The 16,299-nt window shown below is 40.5% G+C and overlaps 1 long non-coding RNA gene across 10 annotated transcripts; it reads left to right on the top strand.

Annotated features, from left to right (window-relative positions):
- The first annotated feature begins 6,343 nt into the window (after positions 1-6,343).
- On the top strand, positions 6,344-14,696 carry LOC125512217 (uncharacterized). Of its 10 annotated transcripts, none has more exons than XR_015607930.1 (11): positions 6,344-6,912; positions 7,266-7,321; positions 7,843-7,938; positions 8,037-8,092; positions 8,245-8,307; positions 9,122-9,159; positions 9,259-9,329; positions 9,923-11,713; positions 11,814-11,972; positions 12,824-13,803; positions 14,318-14,696. It is a non-coding gene; the product is annotated as an uncharacterized LOC125512217 (long non-coding RNA). The 10 variants fall into 10 exon arrangements; XR_007285248.2 differs by having other exon boundaries at positions 7,843-7,942; positions 9,259-9,383; XR_007285251.2 differs by having other exon boundaries at positions 7,843-7,942; positions 9,259-11,713; positions 12,824-12,985; positions 13,584-13,803.
- The last annotated feature ends 1,603 nt before the right edge of the window (positions 14,697-16,299 follow it).

Below are 16,299 nucleotides of genomic sequence, written 5' to 3'. Positions count from 1 at the left end.
AGGTTTCACTAGTGGCTTCTCTCGAGAAAAATAGCAAACGATGGGTAAACAAATTACTGTTGGGCAATTGATAGAACCTCAAATAATTATGACGATATCCAGGCAATGATCATTATATAGGCATCACGTCCAAGATAAGTGGACCGACTCCTCCCTGCATCTACTACTATTACTCCACACGTCGACCGCTGTCTAGCATGCATCTAGTGTATTAAGTTCATGGAGAAACGGAGTAATGCAATAAGAACGATGAGATGATGTAGACAAGATCTATCTATGTAGAGATGGACCCCATCGTTTTATCCTTAGTAGCAACGATACATACGTGTCATTTCCCTTTCTGTCACTGGGATCAAGCACCGTAAGATCGAACCCACTACAAAACACCTCTTCCCGTTGCAAGATAAATATATCAAGTTGGCCAAACAAAACCCAAATATCGGAGAATAAATACGAGGCTATAAGCAATCATGCATATAAGAGATCAAAGAAACTCAAATAACTTTCATGGATATAAAAGATAGATCTGATCATAAACTCAAAATTCGTTGGATCCCAACAAACACACCGCAAAAGAGTTACTTCATATGGATCTCCAAGAGACCATTGTATTGAGAATCAAGAGAGAGAGAGAGAGAGCTGAAGCCATCTAGCTACTAACTACGGACCCGAAGGTCTACAAAGAACTACTCACGCATCATCTGAGAGGCACCAATGGAGGTGGTGAACCCTATCCGAGATGGTGTTTAGATTGGATCTGGTGGTTCTAGACTCTGCAGCGGCTGGATGAATATTTCGTCGACTCCCCTAGGGTTCTGGGATTTTTGGGGTATTTATAGAGCAAAGAGGCGGTCCGGGGGCACCCGAGGTGAGCACAACCCACCAGGGCGCGCCTGGGCCTCCTGGCGTGCCCTGGTGGGTTGTGCCCCCCTCGGGGCACCCCCCAGGCGCAGCCAGGGCCCATTGTGTTCCTTTCGGCCCATAAAAATTCTCCATAAAGTTTCATGGCATTTGGACTCCGTCTGATATTGATTTTTTGCGACGTAAAAAACATGGAAAAAATAGGAACTGGCACTTGGCACTATGTCAATAGGTTAGTACCAAAAACTGATATAAAATGATTATAAAACATCCAAGATTGATAATATAACAGCATGGAACAATAAAAAATTATAGATACGTTGGAGACGTATCAACCTACTCAAATTATCTGTGAAGGTTAGAAAATAATGATACCCGTCGCGTGCCTCAATACTCATCGAACCGCATACATCGGTATGTATTATTTCCAATAAGTCATTAGCTCGCTCCATTGTTCCGGAGAATGGAGTTTTAGTCATCTTTCCCATGAGGCATGGTTCGTAAGCGTCAAATGATTCATAATCAAGTGATCCAAAAGTCCATCCGCATGGAGTTTCTACATGCGCTTTACACCAATATGACCTAAACGGGAGTGCCACAAGTATGTTGTACTGTCATTATCAACTTTGCATCTTTTGGCTTCAATATTATGAATATGTTTATCACTATGATCGAGATTCAATAAACCATTTACATCGGGTGTATGACCGTAGAAGGTTTTATTCATGTAAATAGGACAACAATTATTCTCTGATTTAAATGAATAATCGTATTGCAATAAACATGATCTAATCATATTCATGCTCAACGCAAACACCAAATAACATTTATTTAGGTTCAACACTAATCCCGAAGGTAGATGGAGTGTGCGAGGGTGATCGTATCAACCTTGGAATTACCTCCAACACACATCGTCACCTCATCCTTAACTGGTGTCTATTCATTCTGCAACTCCCGTTTCGAGTTACTAATCTTAGCAACTGAACTGGTATCAAGTACCCAGGGGTTGCTACGGACACTAGCAAAGTACACATCAATAACATGTATATCAAATATACCTTTGTTCACTTCGCCATCCTTCTTATCCGCCAAGTATTTGGGGTAGTTCCGCTTCTAGTGACCAGTCCCTTTGTAGTAGAAGCACTTAGTCTCAAGCTTGGGTCCAGCTTTGGGCTTCTTCCCAGGAGTGGAAACTTTCTTGCCATTCTTCTCGAAGTTCCCTTTCTTTCCCTTGCCCCTTTTCTTGAAACTAGTGGTCTTGTTAACCATCAACACTTGATGCTCTTTCTTGATTTCTACCATCGCTGATTTCAGCATCGCGAAGAGCTCGGGAATCATTTTCGTCATCCCTTGAATATTATAGTTCATCATGAAGTTCTAGTAGCTTGGTGATAGTGACTAGAGAACTTTGTCAATCACTTCTTATCTATAAGATTAACTCCCACTTGATTCAATCGATTGTAGTACCCAGACATTCCGAGCACATGCTCACTGGTTGAGCTATTCTCCACCATCTTGTAGGCAAAGTACTTGTCAGAGGTCTCATACCTCTCGACATGGGCATGAGTCTGAAATACCAATTTTAGCTCTTGGAACATCTCTTATGCTCTATGGCAACCAAAAACTTTTTGAAGTCCCGGTTCTAAGCCGTAAATCATGGCGCACTAAACTATTAAGTAGTCATCATGTTGAGCTTGCCAAACGTTCATAATGTCTGCATCTGCTCCTGCAATAGGTCTGTCACCTTGATGTGCATCAAGGACATAATTCTTCTATGCAGCAATGAGGATAATCCTCAGATCATGGACTGATATGTCTCCAACGTATCTATAATTTTTTATTGTTCCATGCTATTATATTATCTGTTTTGGATGTTTTATATGCATTAATATGCTATTTTATATGATTTTTGGGACTAACCTATTAACCTAGAGCCCAATGTCAGTTTATGTTTTTTCCTTGTTTTAGAGTTTTGCAGAAAAGGAATACCAAACGGAGTCCAAACGGAATAAAACTTTCGCCATGATTTTTCTTGGACCAAAAGACACCGAGGAGACTTGGAGTGCAAGTCAGAGGTGCCTCGAGGTGGCCACAAGGGTGGAGGGCGTGCTGAGGGGGGTGGGGCGCGCCCCCCGACCTTGTGGGCCCCTCGTAGCTCCCCAGACCTAATTCTTTCGACTATATATACTCTTATACCCCAAAAACATTCGGGGGAGCCACAAAACCACTTCTCCACCGCCGCAACCTTCTGTACCCGTGAGATCCCATCTTGGGGCTTTTTCTGGCATCCTGCCGGAAGGAAGGGGAATTGATCACGGAGGGCTTCTACATCAACACCATTGCCTCTCCGATGAAGCGTGAGTAGTGTACTTCAAACCTACGGGTCCATAGCTAGTAGCTAGATGGCTTCCTCTCTCTCTCTTTTATTCTCAATACAAAGTTCTCCTCGATGTTCTTGGAGATCTATTTGATGTAATACTATTTTGCGGTGTGTTCACCGAGATCCGATGAATTGTGGATTTATGATCAGCTTATCTATGAATATTATTTGAATCTCCTCTGAATTCTTATATGCATGATTTGATATCCTTGCAAGTCTCTTCGAACTATCGATTTGGTTTGGCCAACTAGATTGGTTTTTCTTGCAATGGGACAAGTGCTTAGCTTTGGGTTCAATCTTGCGGTGTCCTTTCCCAGTGACAGTAGGGGCATCAAGGCACATATTGTATTGTTGCCCTCGAGGATAAAAAGATGGAGTTTTCATCATATTGCTTGAGTTAATTCCTCTACATCATGTCATCTTGCTTAAGGTGTTACTCTGTTCTTTATGAACTTAATACTCTAGATGCATGCTGGATAGCGGTTGATGTGTGGAGTAATAGTAGTAGATGCAGAATCGTTTCGGTCTACTTGACACGGACGTGATGCCTATATTCATGATCATTGCCTTAGATATCATCATAACTTTGCGTTTTTCTATCAATTGCTCGGCAGTAATTTGTTCACCCACCGTAATAATTTCTATCTTGAAAGAAGCCTCTAGTGAAACCTATGGCCCCCGGGTCTATTTTCCATCATATAAGTTTCCGATCTACAATTCTAGTTTCCTATTTACTTTCTTTTGCAATCTTTTACTTTTCGTTCCATAAACCAAAAATATTACTTTATCGTTTATCCATCTCTATCAGATCTCACTTTGCAAATAACCGTGAAGGGATTGATAACCCCTTTGTCGTGTTGGTTGCAAGTTGGTGTTTGTTTGTGCAGGTATTCGGTGGCTTGTTGTGTAGTCTCCTACTGGATTGGTACATTGGTTCTCAAAATTGAGGGAAATACTTACGCTCCTTTGCTGCATCACCCTTTCCTCTTCAAGGGAAAAACTAATGCAAGCTCAAGAGGTAGCATGGACCCAGTCCGCATCATTTCTACTATAATCTTTCAACTTATTTTTCTCTAGGAACATATCAAAAATAGGAGAGCTATATTGCGAGCTATTGATCTACAACATAGATATGCAAAAACTATTAAGACTAGGTTCATGATAAATTTAAGTTCAATTAATCAAATTACTAATTATCTCCTACTTAAATAGACATCCCTCAAGTCATCTAAGTGATACATGATCCAAATCAACTAACCCATGTCAGATCATCATGTGAGATGGGGTAGTCATCAATGGTGAACATCTCTATGTTGATCATATCTACTATATGATTCACATTCGACCTTTCGGTCTCCAGTGTTCCGAGGCCATGTCTGTACATGCTAGGTTCGTCAAGTTTAACCCAAGTATTCTACATGTGTAAAATTGTCTTACACCCGTTGTATGTGAACGTAGAGTCTATCACAGCCGAGCATCACGTGGTGTCTCGAAACGAAGAACTATAGCAACGGTGCATACTCAGGGAGAACACTTTTACCTTGAAATTTAGTGAAGGGATCATCTTATAATGCTACCATTGTTCTAAGCAAAATAAGATGCATAAAAGATAAACATCACATGCAATCAAAATATGTGACATGATATGGCCATCATCATCTTGTGCTTTTGATCTCCATCTCCAAAGCATCGTCATGATCTCCATCGTCACCGGCTCGACAACTTGATCTCCATCGTAGCATCGTGGTTGTCTTGCCAACTATTGCTTCTACAACTATCGCTAACACATAGTGATAAAGTAAAGCAATTACATGGTGTTTACATTTCATACAATAAAGAGGCAACCATAAGGCTCCTGTCGGTTGTCAGATATCTTTCAAAACATGATCATCTCATATAATAATGTTTATCACATCATGTCTTGACCATATCACATCACAACATGCCCCGCAAAAACAAGTTAGACGTCCTCTACTTTGTTGTTGCAAGTTTGACGTGGCTACTACGGGCTTCTAGCAAGAACCGTTCTTACCTACGCATAAAACCACAATGGTGTTTTGTCAAGTTTATTGTTTTAACATTATTCAAGGACCGGCCACAGTCAAATTTGATTCAACTAAAGTACGAGAAACAGACACCCGCCAGCCACCTTTATGCAAAACTAGCTGCATGTCAGTCGGTGGAACCGGTCTCATGTGCGTGGACATGTAAGGTTGGTCCGGGCCGCTTCATCCCACAATACCGCCGAATCAAAATAAGATGTTGGTGGTAAGCAATATGACTATCACCGCCCACAACTCTTTGTGTTCTACTCGTGCATATCATCTACGCATAGACCTGGCTCATGATGCCATTGTTGGGAAACGTTGCATGGAAGACAAATTATATGCACACGCAATGATTTATCAATGGAGATGCATAGCAATGAGGGGGAGAGTGTGTCTACGTACCCTTGTAGACCGTAAGCGGAAGCGTTTCTCAACGCGGTTGATGTAGTCGAACTTCTTCGCGCTTCAACTGATCAAGTACCAAACGCACGGCACCTCCGCGTTCTGCACATGTTCAGCTCGGTGACGTCCCTTACCTTCTTGATCCAGCAAGTTGTCGAGGTAGTAGATGAGTTCCATCAGCCCGACGGCGTGGTGACGGTGATGGTGAAGTGATCCTCGCAGGGCTTCGCCTAAGCACTACGAAAATATGACCGGGGGTGTAAACGGTGGAGGAGGGTGCCCCACCCGGCTAACAATTGTCTGGGGTGTGCTAGGGGGCGCCCCCCACATATATATAGGTGGGAGGGAGAGGGGAGAGGCCAGGAGGCGCCCCAAGTAGGACGAATCTCTACTCCTAATGGAGCAGTTGGTAGTCTCCGCCGGTCAATTTTCGTCTCACCAGAGACGGTTAATTTTCGTCCTCCATCTCACCTCCCACTACCCAGCGATCCCCCCTTCCTCCCTCGAGACCGACCAAAAAACGGCAGGCTACCACGAGGCCCGTTCTGAAACAATACGGTTCAGCGACAGAAAATCGTTCTAAAAAAATCTACGGCGGTTAACCTACGAACAGCCAGCCCCTTGTGCTCTCACATCCCCTCGCACGCACGAAAAAAAACAGCAAAAATAATCCCCGAGAGAAAGTCCAATCGCGTCCCGAAAACCCTAGCCGCCGCTGGCCTCCCCCTACTCGTGCCGCAGACGCACACCATCCTCTTCTCCTCCCTCCCGTCAGGGACCTGCCTCCACTCCACGAGGCAGATCGATCGAGACCCATGGCCGGGGTCGCTACCGTGCCTCGCCGCGCAGTGCATCGGGTATCCACCTCCCATCCCCCATCTTCCTCCTTCAAATTTTGGCAGCAACGACCGTGAGTGTGGCTGCTCCTCGTTCGTGCTCCGGCAGACGTCCCCTACCCACCCCCCTCCGCTGACGGTGGCCAGAACGAGGTGGGTTCAACCAGCAGAGCCCCGGGTGAGATCGCGTGTGAGTGGACGGAGCAGGCGCTCGTGGTCGTGGTGAACCATGGGCGCAGTCGGAGCAGAGAGTCGGGGCGTAGGAGATGAGGAGAACGGCGTAGGCTTCATGATGGAAGGAGATACGGCAGCGGACAAGGAGGAGGTCGGGGGTTACACGAAGGTACAGGTGGATGTCAGCAACCTGCCCCCTACGACGTCGATGGTGAGCACCCAATATGTGAGCACCACGCGCAGATGTTCCTCTTAACTTGCGACCTTTCCCTGCTGCCTTAATTTCCCCCTACAACTCAGTCAGGCCTCAAGCTACTCCCTAATTTTTGTAATTTGCATTATGGTATATTCTGAATTCTTGTTTGATTATAATGAAAGAAGTGGCATAGGATCTGCAATTGTGTTGGGGTAAAGTTTAGTGATATTGGTGTTTCTTTTCAAGATTCTCTTTTTTTTGGCAGTACAAACTTCTCAAGCAAAGACGTGTGATCCATTTATTTGAGTTGTAGGTTGTAATCTATCTATTTGATCTATTTAGTGATATTTCACGTCGACTGATTGTAGGTACTTTGACGTTAGAAGGGATACTTGCCCCTTTTGGCGGATGATGTTTTTACAAGGTATACATGATCTCGTTTCAGATTCAAATCTATCATCACATATACTTCTTATATAATGTGTGAATTCTCAACTGAAACTTGACCGGTGCCTAGAGTGATATTTTGCCTGCTGTTACCTTCTCATACTTAATGTGCAGCAGTAGTTCTGAATGAAGCCTAATTAAAATACTAAAGGCAGTAAAAACATAACTGCTGATGATAAGCCATGCAAATAATTCGTTAAGAGTAGGTGATGATAAGCACCTCTAAGTAATATTGTAAGTTTTATGCAATCAGTGCTAGCTTAGGTGATGTGGAACGTTAAGAGTAGCTGATTGGTATGTTCATCAAAGCCATGCTTTGTAAAATAGGGACTGTCAGATGGCCTTGGAATATAACCACTGTAATTTGACTCATGTAATGAACTGTGCAAAATAACATATATGGTGGTTATCTTCTCCTTTCTTTCAGTATTCAATTGTCTATTTTCCTACGCTCTTTGCTTCTTCGGTTTGACTCGTGCAGTACTGTATGTTCTCCAGCATGCTACACTGATGGGCATTTGGAGGAGCCGGCAACGGTGGCAGTGCTTCATTTTCATGCCGACAATGGAAGTATGGACCAACAAGAAATATCGAGTTGGTACTCTCTATTAGTCTTCTCTATATAATGTATAACCTCTGCTTGCTTCTCATAGAAGATTCTGATGTATAAACCTCTGCTTACTCTCCGATAGAAAATTCCGTTCGAACATGCAGATTGGCATACTTGCTGAGAAGGTTACAACTGTAGGTAAGGCATCAAACTATATGTCTCAAATTAAGGTTTGTTTTTGGTTGGATGCAATTCTTTCAATAACATTCTTCTATAAATAAACTGAGGTTGCAATTATCTAACCATGTATTTTTGAATTGTGTTTTCCATTGAACATTCAAAACATCCAGAAGGAAGCAGTTGAGAAGAGAAGCACTTAGGGGATGATGTCGATCTTGCACATTCAGCTTTATGTATGTAGTCTCACTCTCATCTTATTTAATTTATTTATATCATTTGAATAAAGAAATATAGCCTCTTAGGATCTAAATCATCAATTGTAAAATTGATCGATACTTGTGCTCGCTCACAGCAGATGTTAATTTTTTTATTTTACAGTACATTTGGATGTCGGAGTTCATTGCAATACCACATAAGCATCATTTGAAAGCTTGATTTTGTCATTGAATTTAATGTATTTGTCCTTATAATATTTTCACCCACACTGGCCTTTTACCTACTCCAATTAATATACAGTAGCAAACAAGTCCTTGACTCCTTCAAGAGTATTCAGTAAGACTAAAAAGCTGAAAAAGATATTAATGCCTTCAGGTAAATGCTTCTTCGTGTACCATATATGGCAGTTTGCTAAAAAAGAAAAAGAAAACAACTGAGCAAATTAAAATATAATATGTTTATCAAAAAGGCAGAAGGTAATCGATGAGCAAACATATTTACATTCTAATATTTTTTCTTTTCTTTTCTTGATATGTTATTTCCTTTGCTGATCCTTCTCTTCTTCATATGAACAGGCCCCTAGCTAGATTGACGAGAAATTTTATTTTGCACATGGTCTTTTCTGGTTTTGTCCTTGTAGCAAGAAGTACATTTTTATAACAATATCAACTTTGCTCTGGTGTGTGCAATGATTTCATTCAGATACAGACCTTTTGGAAATTGTGGTTTTCTTTTGTATTTTTGTCCTAATATGGAATGTTCTGTTGCTGGATTGAATTACTCTCTCAGCATTTTTATTTTGACATATTATAATGCTCAGTTTGTTTACAGGCTGCTGAATACTGTCGTAGGAAGGAATCAGTGCTGAGGTAACTTCTTTTCTAAAATAGTGTAACTATCGATATGATTTTACTCTACATGGTACATGCCATGAATATAACTTATTTTCTACTGATATGTTTTAACAGGTGATCAACATTCGATCAGTTAGGACACTGGATAGAGCTGCGATAAAAGCATATGTTACGAAAATAAATAGGTTGGTGATTCTTTAAGAAGGCTCCCCCCAACATCGTGTTGGTGCTGAGATATGGTTTTCTCTCTCTCTCTCTCTCCACACACATCCCAACCCTCTTCCAATTATTCATTCGAATTATTGTACAGAATCTACAATTATAAGAAAGAAGAATTTGATAAATTAGAGAGAGATATGCTTTCATAAATTTCTCACCCCTGAAGGTTACAAATTCAAGTGCTGGGTTCGAAGGATGAAGCAAATCCCAAGTCACATGTTAATATATCTTGATGCACATTTGTATTTACTTTTGCATATTGTTTACTTTATCCTCGCTGCATCGGCCTTGCATATGGCCATTGGGTACTGATCCCCTCCATGTCTTTGGTGAGCCCCCATAGCTCTAGGTCTTTTGATTTTGTTTAGTTTGTTAGATTTATGAAGAGCTCTTCTATTCCAAATTGAGAAACCTATGCTTCTTTCCTATGTTGGTCCAAAAGGCCATTTGTTTGATAGCAGTTTGATATCAGCAAAGTTTTTAGCCAAAACTGCTTTTGATTCGGTTCAGTTTGTGTTGTAGATATTTGATCGGTAATTTTGTATCTTTACGTGCCCAGGTACATTCTGAAGGAGAAGATTGCTGGTCGAGAAGGCCATTTATCTAATATTAGTTTATTGAAGAAATTGCCCATGATGTATTTTCAGTACATTAGGATTTTTTGTAGTCGCATGGTTCTGATAGGAAGATACCGTTGCTACCAGGTCAACAATCTCCCCTTCAATAATATTTGATTTACATTTTGTATGCCATTCATCGAATCAATGTGGATTACAATGACCACTCATATGTTTTGATTGCAGTACTTCTCTATGCTATTTCACTATTTTGGACTCATGTTCTTTTCATTGTGATGTAGTAATAAGTGAAATAAATTGAGTCTAATTCTTTGTGTGGACATAGGCGTTTCAAAGAAATATATGGCTTGTTTTATTTTTGGCCCTTTCTTCCCGGCCACTGGATATGCACTTAAGTTCCCCAACCAGAAGCATCTCCCTGTCCATGTAACCAATAATATTTTGGAAGTAGAATGTACTCAGGATCATAATGGAAAATTTTGTTTTTCTGAAAACCATGTCCCACTGTACATGGCACGAGAGTTTGAGCAGAAACCTGGGGTTAGCTCCTTGCCTACTCCAGGAATTGTGCACTCGAACTATTTGAGCAGGGTTTTTTCTGTCTTTTGGATAGCATCTTGCAGCCAACATTTCTGAACTCCAGCATTGGTATCATTAAGCATTTTAGTTCTACCCCATATGGATATTAGTTAACTTTATGTTCTTATGACGTAAGTACATGCGAATTGTTCCGTTCCTTCTGGAATCAAATATTTTTGGATGTCCGAAAGCACTTCTGGTGGATCAGAAAATTGTGTTTTTCTCAGCATCTTAGTTTTTCTCTATGGAAGTATTTAAAACAGTCATCATTCTTTCAAGAATGTTACCAATACAAGACTGTTTTTGTGTTCCGAATTATGCGTAAATGCCCAAGGGCAGTGGACCAAAGTCAACAACATAAGTTGTTTGGCAAATGTGTCTTAGTTCCCTTTCAGACTCTTCTATAACATCATCTCTTTTAAAAAAGATCTTTTCTATATCAGTGCACTGTAAATATAGAAATGTTGGTTTAATCGAGTGTGTGATTGTCGGTTACCATGAAGGAAATCACTGTAAGATTTGAGAGATGCAAGGCTAACGTAAAAGCAGTAAGAGTCTTTGAGATGCCAAAACTTCTCTCATACATGTATTTTGTGTACATGTAAATCTTGATCTTCCAGCAACATTGACAGCAGGATAATTCTCTTTCTTTTAGTTGACCACAACATGTGATCAGGGCCCATTTGGAATGCAACTAATGTCAAGTGCACCATCATCTTAAGCATTATTTACTCATGTTGTCACTGATTGCATATACAATACCATCAGAAGCATCCATTAAAAATGTGTCCTTAGAAGCATCCATTCAAAAAAGTGCTGAAGAACTATAGAAGGCTGGGTGTTGGCTGATGTTGTTTCGGTTACTATTCCTTGTGATTCTAAGTTATTTGCAACATAGTAAATACTTAGTATACCAGTCATATTTTCTTGTCAACATGCACCTGAGGCTTATCCGGTATTATTGCAATCTGGTAGAACTGTGTTACTACTAAGAATTGAATATTTTTAGTTGGAATACTATTTTAATGATCAATCACAATGTTGGACGCGACCACCTACTTATTCCCGAGACTAAGTCTTTGGTGGCTTAAGCACAATATGCCCGGCATATGTTCTACATCTGCGGCATGTAATGATCCTACTGGCATTTCAAGAGGTCTTGTAAATACAACACTCTTCCAAAGTATTTCCAAGTAAGTGTTCACCTCATGAGATTTATTAAATGTTTTAGATATGTCGCTTGTGAATGCTCATCGGTAGCTAATATCCTGAGTATTTTGATAACGGGTTTAGGTCTGGACGGTTATTGAGCCTGCATTGATGAAATAGTTGACAAAGAAGGAACTGAAATGAGGTTACTGAGCCTGCATTGAAGAATTTTGGTTGATGAGCTGATATCTGACCAAAAACTCAAGAACTAGAAGCAAGCCTGACATCCTTTTTCTATAATCGGTATGTTCTCGGTAGCAAGCCTGTCATCCTTTTCTATCCACATGAGGCTTACTATTTTTTGTACTTATTGTCACCAATCAATAAAACATTGTGTATTCATTGCATAGGGTGAATGGCCTTCTAGATTTGTGAGTTCATAGGTAGTTATACAACAGCAGAGCCATGTTCTAAAAACATATTCGAGCCTTTCCATGGTTTGGAGTTGGGTCCCGACGAAACGTTCGAGCGCATGAAATCAGTTCTTTTCAAGAATGCAACTGCTTTTTTTCTCTCATAGATTCCACTCGTAACATATCACAAGTATCTTCAGTCTAAGAAACTAAGAAAAGTGAACTTACATGATTTATTTAAATTACTAAATAAATTACTAGATAATGTATATTTCCGTCCGAGCATTCCAAAAACTGAATGACACTCCATTAAGCTGTAGGATGCATAAGGTAAGCAAAATATAGGAAGCCCAGACATCTGTAGTAATGCCAGAAGTGGAAGAACAAGGGAAAGAAAACATTTAAAAGGGCCAATTATAGGCGGAAAAGATTCACGTGGTTAATAGTTCATGTTTTGCACCAAGGAAGAACAGAGGAATGGAACCAAAGAGAAATGAGTGAGCATACACCTTTGCTAGATTTTATGAACTGAACTAATATACAAAGCACATGTTGTTATCTTGGTGCATGTAGTTATTTAATTTAACAACTTGAATTCCACATGAAGCATACTGTACTGGACTTCTCTGGGCTTTACATCTGCTCATATTCCATAATTTGGATCAGAAATGAAGCCTATGTGTATGTATAAAGCATTTGCATTATACTAATATTGTGTGTGTGTTGTTTTTAATGCCAAAGGTAAATCTGAACCTGCTCAGACCATGGGGAGGATTTCTCTGGTGGACTATCGCTGGCAAGGTTGGCATGGGAGTAGGCCCGTACCATGGGTTCGTGTGGCTGGAGGACCGTGGCCAGTGCTGCGATTGCCTGGTGTCCATGTGGGGCATAGCTCGGCATTAGGTGATATCCTTCTATGATAACCTAGCTGTACACAATTTCTTCAAAGAAAATTAAGATTGATATCAAAGTTGAGATTTGCAATGTATTTAAATTAGTTCTTAAATTGCTCCCAAAGCTACTAAAATTTCCCTTATTATATTTTTCTGTAGATACTGATTGTTCTAAATTAAACCCACTACTTAAATTCCATACAAATGTGAGGCTCAAGGAAGCAACAAGTAGGATGAAGGAGTTAGCGGGCAGAAGCATAGATCACAGAAAAACAAGAATATGTTTGCTCCCCATGCTTTGCATTGATGTATAGGTTCGGAAGTTTAAAAGCTTCATGCGCTCCCCATGCTTTGTATTGATGTATAGGTACGGAATTTAGAAGCTTCATGCTTTGTATCTCAGTATGTTCACAGTGGCTTCAATCTACAATTTAAAAAGGTGAATATTGGCTGGATAATGACACAAGTGATGCGGCTTCAGTCATGTTTCTTAAGCTACCGTGGTTATATCATCACTAGGCCATATAGTTTACCACTAACCTTCTTAAGTACTTCCACTTAACCATCATGATTGCCGACTAATTTGTGTGTTCATGGTTATATTTCAGAGAACCGGTTCAGATAAATGCGAACACTGGTTGGGGGTTCTAAGAAGGATGACCCAAAATGGGAGCATGACAGACACCATGGTCCAGGAAATAAGGGGGAATCCCGTGGTGTCTACTATGCTTTCAGAAATCCTATGCAGTCAGGGAGATTCCTTCAGATTTTTGCATGATGAGCAGGTAGCTGTAAAGGGTCGTGGTGTCTACTATGCTTTTCAGAAAGGTGAGTGCATTTGTGAAGCTTCCTGCAGAGTTTCACATGATGAGTAGGTAAATGTGCTGCTTGTGCATTTACCAAGTAGTTATATTGGAGAGCACACAAGCAACAGACTACATAGCTTGTGCTAATTTCCATGATAAGTTTTATCGCATATGAACAATTTATATTGCGAGTTAAGTTATTAATAGAAATTGAGTTGCTTATCATTGAGCAAAAGACGAAGATTTGCCGAAGATTTGTGATTATACTAATACTAATACTTTATCAAGGTGATATGCCGAAGATTTGTGATTATCACTGTATGGCCTTTACATTGCTTTGTTCATGTCTATACATGTACTTAACTTGGATGAGCTATTAACTGCAAAATATATTTCATGAACTCCGTAGCAGATATCTCGTTTCAAAGTAACATAGCCAGAGATGTTAACATTTGTTGTTGGAAACACAAGCACTAAATTTTTTATTGCATTTGAACTAGATATGGTTGTATCTTAGAGATTGTTGCTTTGGACAGGATTTACTATATTTTTGCAGCAGGCTACATGCTTCTCTGAATGACCATTTAAGGAGTGAACATGAACTGCTGATGTATATGTTCCATGCTCCATGGGGAGGGAACAAGGATTGATTTTCGCGGGGAGTAGGGAGAGTATGGTGAGTTACTTCTATAGTGCTATGGTTCACATACTGTAAGTTGGTGATCTGTGAAATATCTTTGTTGTTGCTTTAAGGGGCTTCTAGAACTACTTGATTGTGAAACAAGTCACTAGGTACTGCTCAGATGAATTATATGGATGGTACCACCGTCCAACCTGTAGAAACTCCTATCCCTAAATTTCTATTTATTGGAACCATTAGATTTATTAGTATTTTATAGTCATTATGTTTCTATAGAGGCTATGTGAAGCAAAGAAACTCCTATCCCTTTTAAATTTTAATACATGTAAAGTACTACATGTCAGTAAGGAGCTGACACTCTTGGACTGTGAGAAATTATTGACGTTTGGTAATGAAAATATTATTCTACAAGGAATACTATCGACAAGGATTCAAAAAGGACCAAATGCCACGGCAGTGGTTGTAATATTAGTCGAGATGAATCTGAAAAAAATGAGTCGAGATGTGGAGATATGATGGATTTTGCAACAAAAAAATCCAGTAAATTTTTGCTATAGAGAACATATCGGTGTGCATGTACTGATTGCACTTGCTTCATGGCGCAATACGTTTATCCTGCTACGAAAAATGTATTATTTTTTATTAGAGAAGGGCGGTTCCAAGGCAGAGATAGTGAGTAGAAGAAAATTTATCTACCATAAAAGACGACAAGGTCACATGACATGCACTGATTGCATTTGCTTTATGGCGCAATATGTTTATCCTTCTATTAAAAATATACTATTTTTTATTGGAGAAGTAGGAAGAAGAAAAGTTATCTACCATAAAAAAGGTCACATGACATGCACGATGATCCTAACGTTACATGTTAGACATGTTTTTAAAGGTGAGGGTTTCAACAAAAAAAGAGATGTCTCGCTATGGCAGGAAAACGAGTAGTAAGGGGACGGTCTGGCAGAAAAAAGAGAGTGCATCTTGTGGTGGGGTTTTTTGGGTTGAGACCACGTGTTGGTGATAACAGTCGGATAGTCTGGATAACCATATTTCTCCTTTAGAGTAATGCTACTACATCTACGGGAAGTTCTTTTACGGGTTCAACGGATTATCGACTGTGGACCAATAGGATTTAAGATCGGGAAAGGATGGAGCCAACCCCGGCTGGAAATTAGGGGGAGAAAGATTAGTTAAAATGAGATTTTCTAAAACTCTTGTAAGTGCGTCTAGGATTATTGTCTCCTTCATATATAGGATGTATTTAAGGTAGTCCGGATGGATAAATTTTATGAAGAAAAATTCATAGTCCGGATGGATAAATTTTATGAAGAAAAATTCATTCTTATGCATTGTGGCCCGTAGCAACGCACGGGCGTTCTACTAGTACTACTTAGGTTGCTCCTCGGCCGGCACGCCCCTTCCTTATTTACCGGAGGGGAAGGAAAGAGGAGGGAGGAGGGAAGGAAGGGGGAGGCCGTCTCCCCCCCCCCCTTTTCCTTCCCCCTTCCCCTCTTTCCTTCTCCTATGGTTCAGCCCATATGGGGGCGCACCAGCTCCTGGTGGCTGGTGCGTTTGCCCTCTTGGCCCATATCTTTTGCCGGGGGTGCCCGAAACCCCTTCTCGTGACCCGATATGTACCCGGTAACCTCCGGAACACTTCTGGTGTCAGAATACTATCGTCCTATATATCAATATTTACCTCTCAACCATTTCGAAACTCATCATCAAGTATGTGATCTCATCTAGGACTCCGAATGACATTCGGTCACCAAATAACAAAACTCATATAATACAATACCGTCATCGAACGTTAAGCGTGCGGACCCTACGGGTTCGAGAACTATGTAGACATGACCGAGACACCTCTCCAGTCAATAACCAGTA

The sequence above is a fragment of the Triticum urartu genome, chromosome 6A, assembly GCF_056163025.1.
Source record: "Triticum urartu cultivar PI428250 chromosome 6A, HENAU_Tu73, whole genome shotgun sequence".
In the NCBI taxonomy this organism is placed as follows: Eukaryota; Viridiplantae; Streptophyta; class Magnoliopsida; order Poales; family Poaceae; genus Triticum; species Triticum urartu.
Note: the sequence above shows the minus strand (reverse complement) of the source record. Positions and strands in the feature narration are given on the sequence as shown.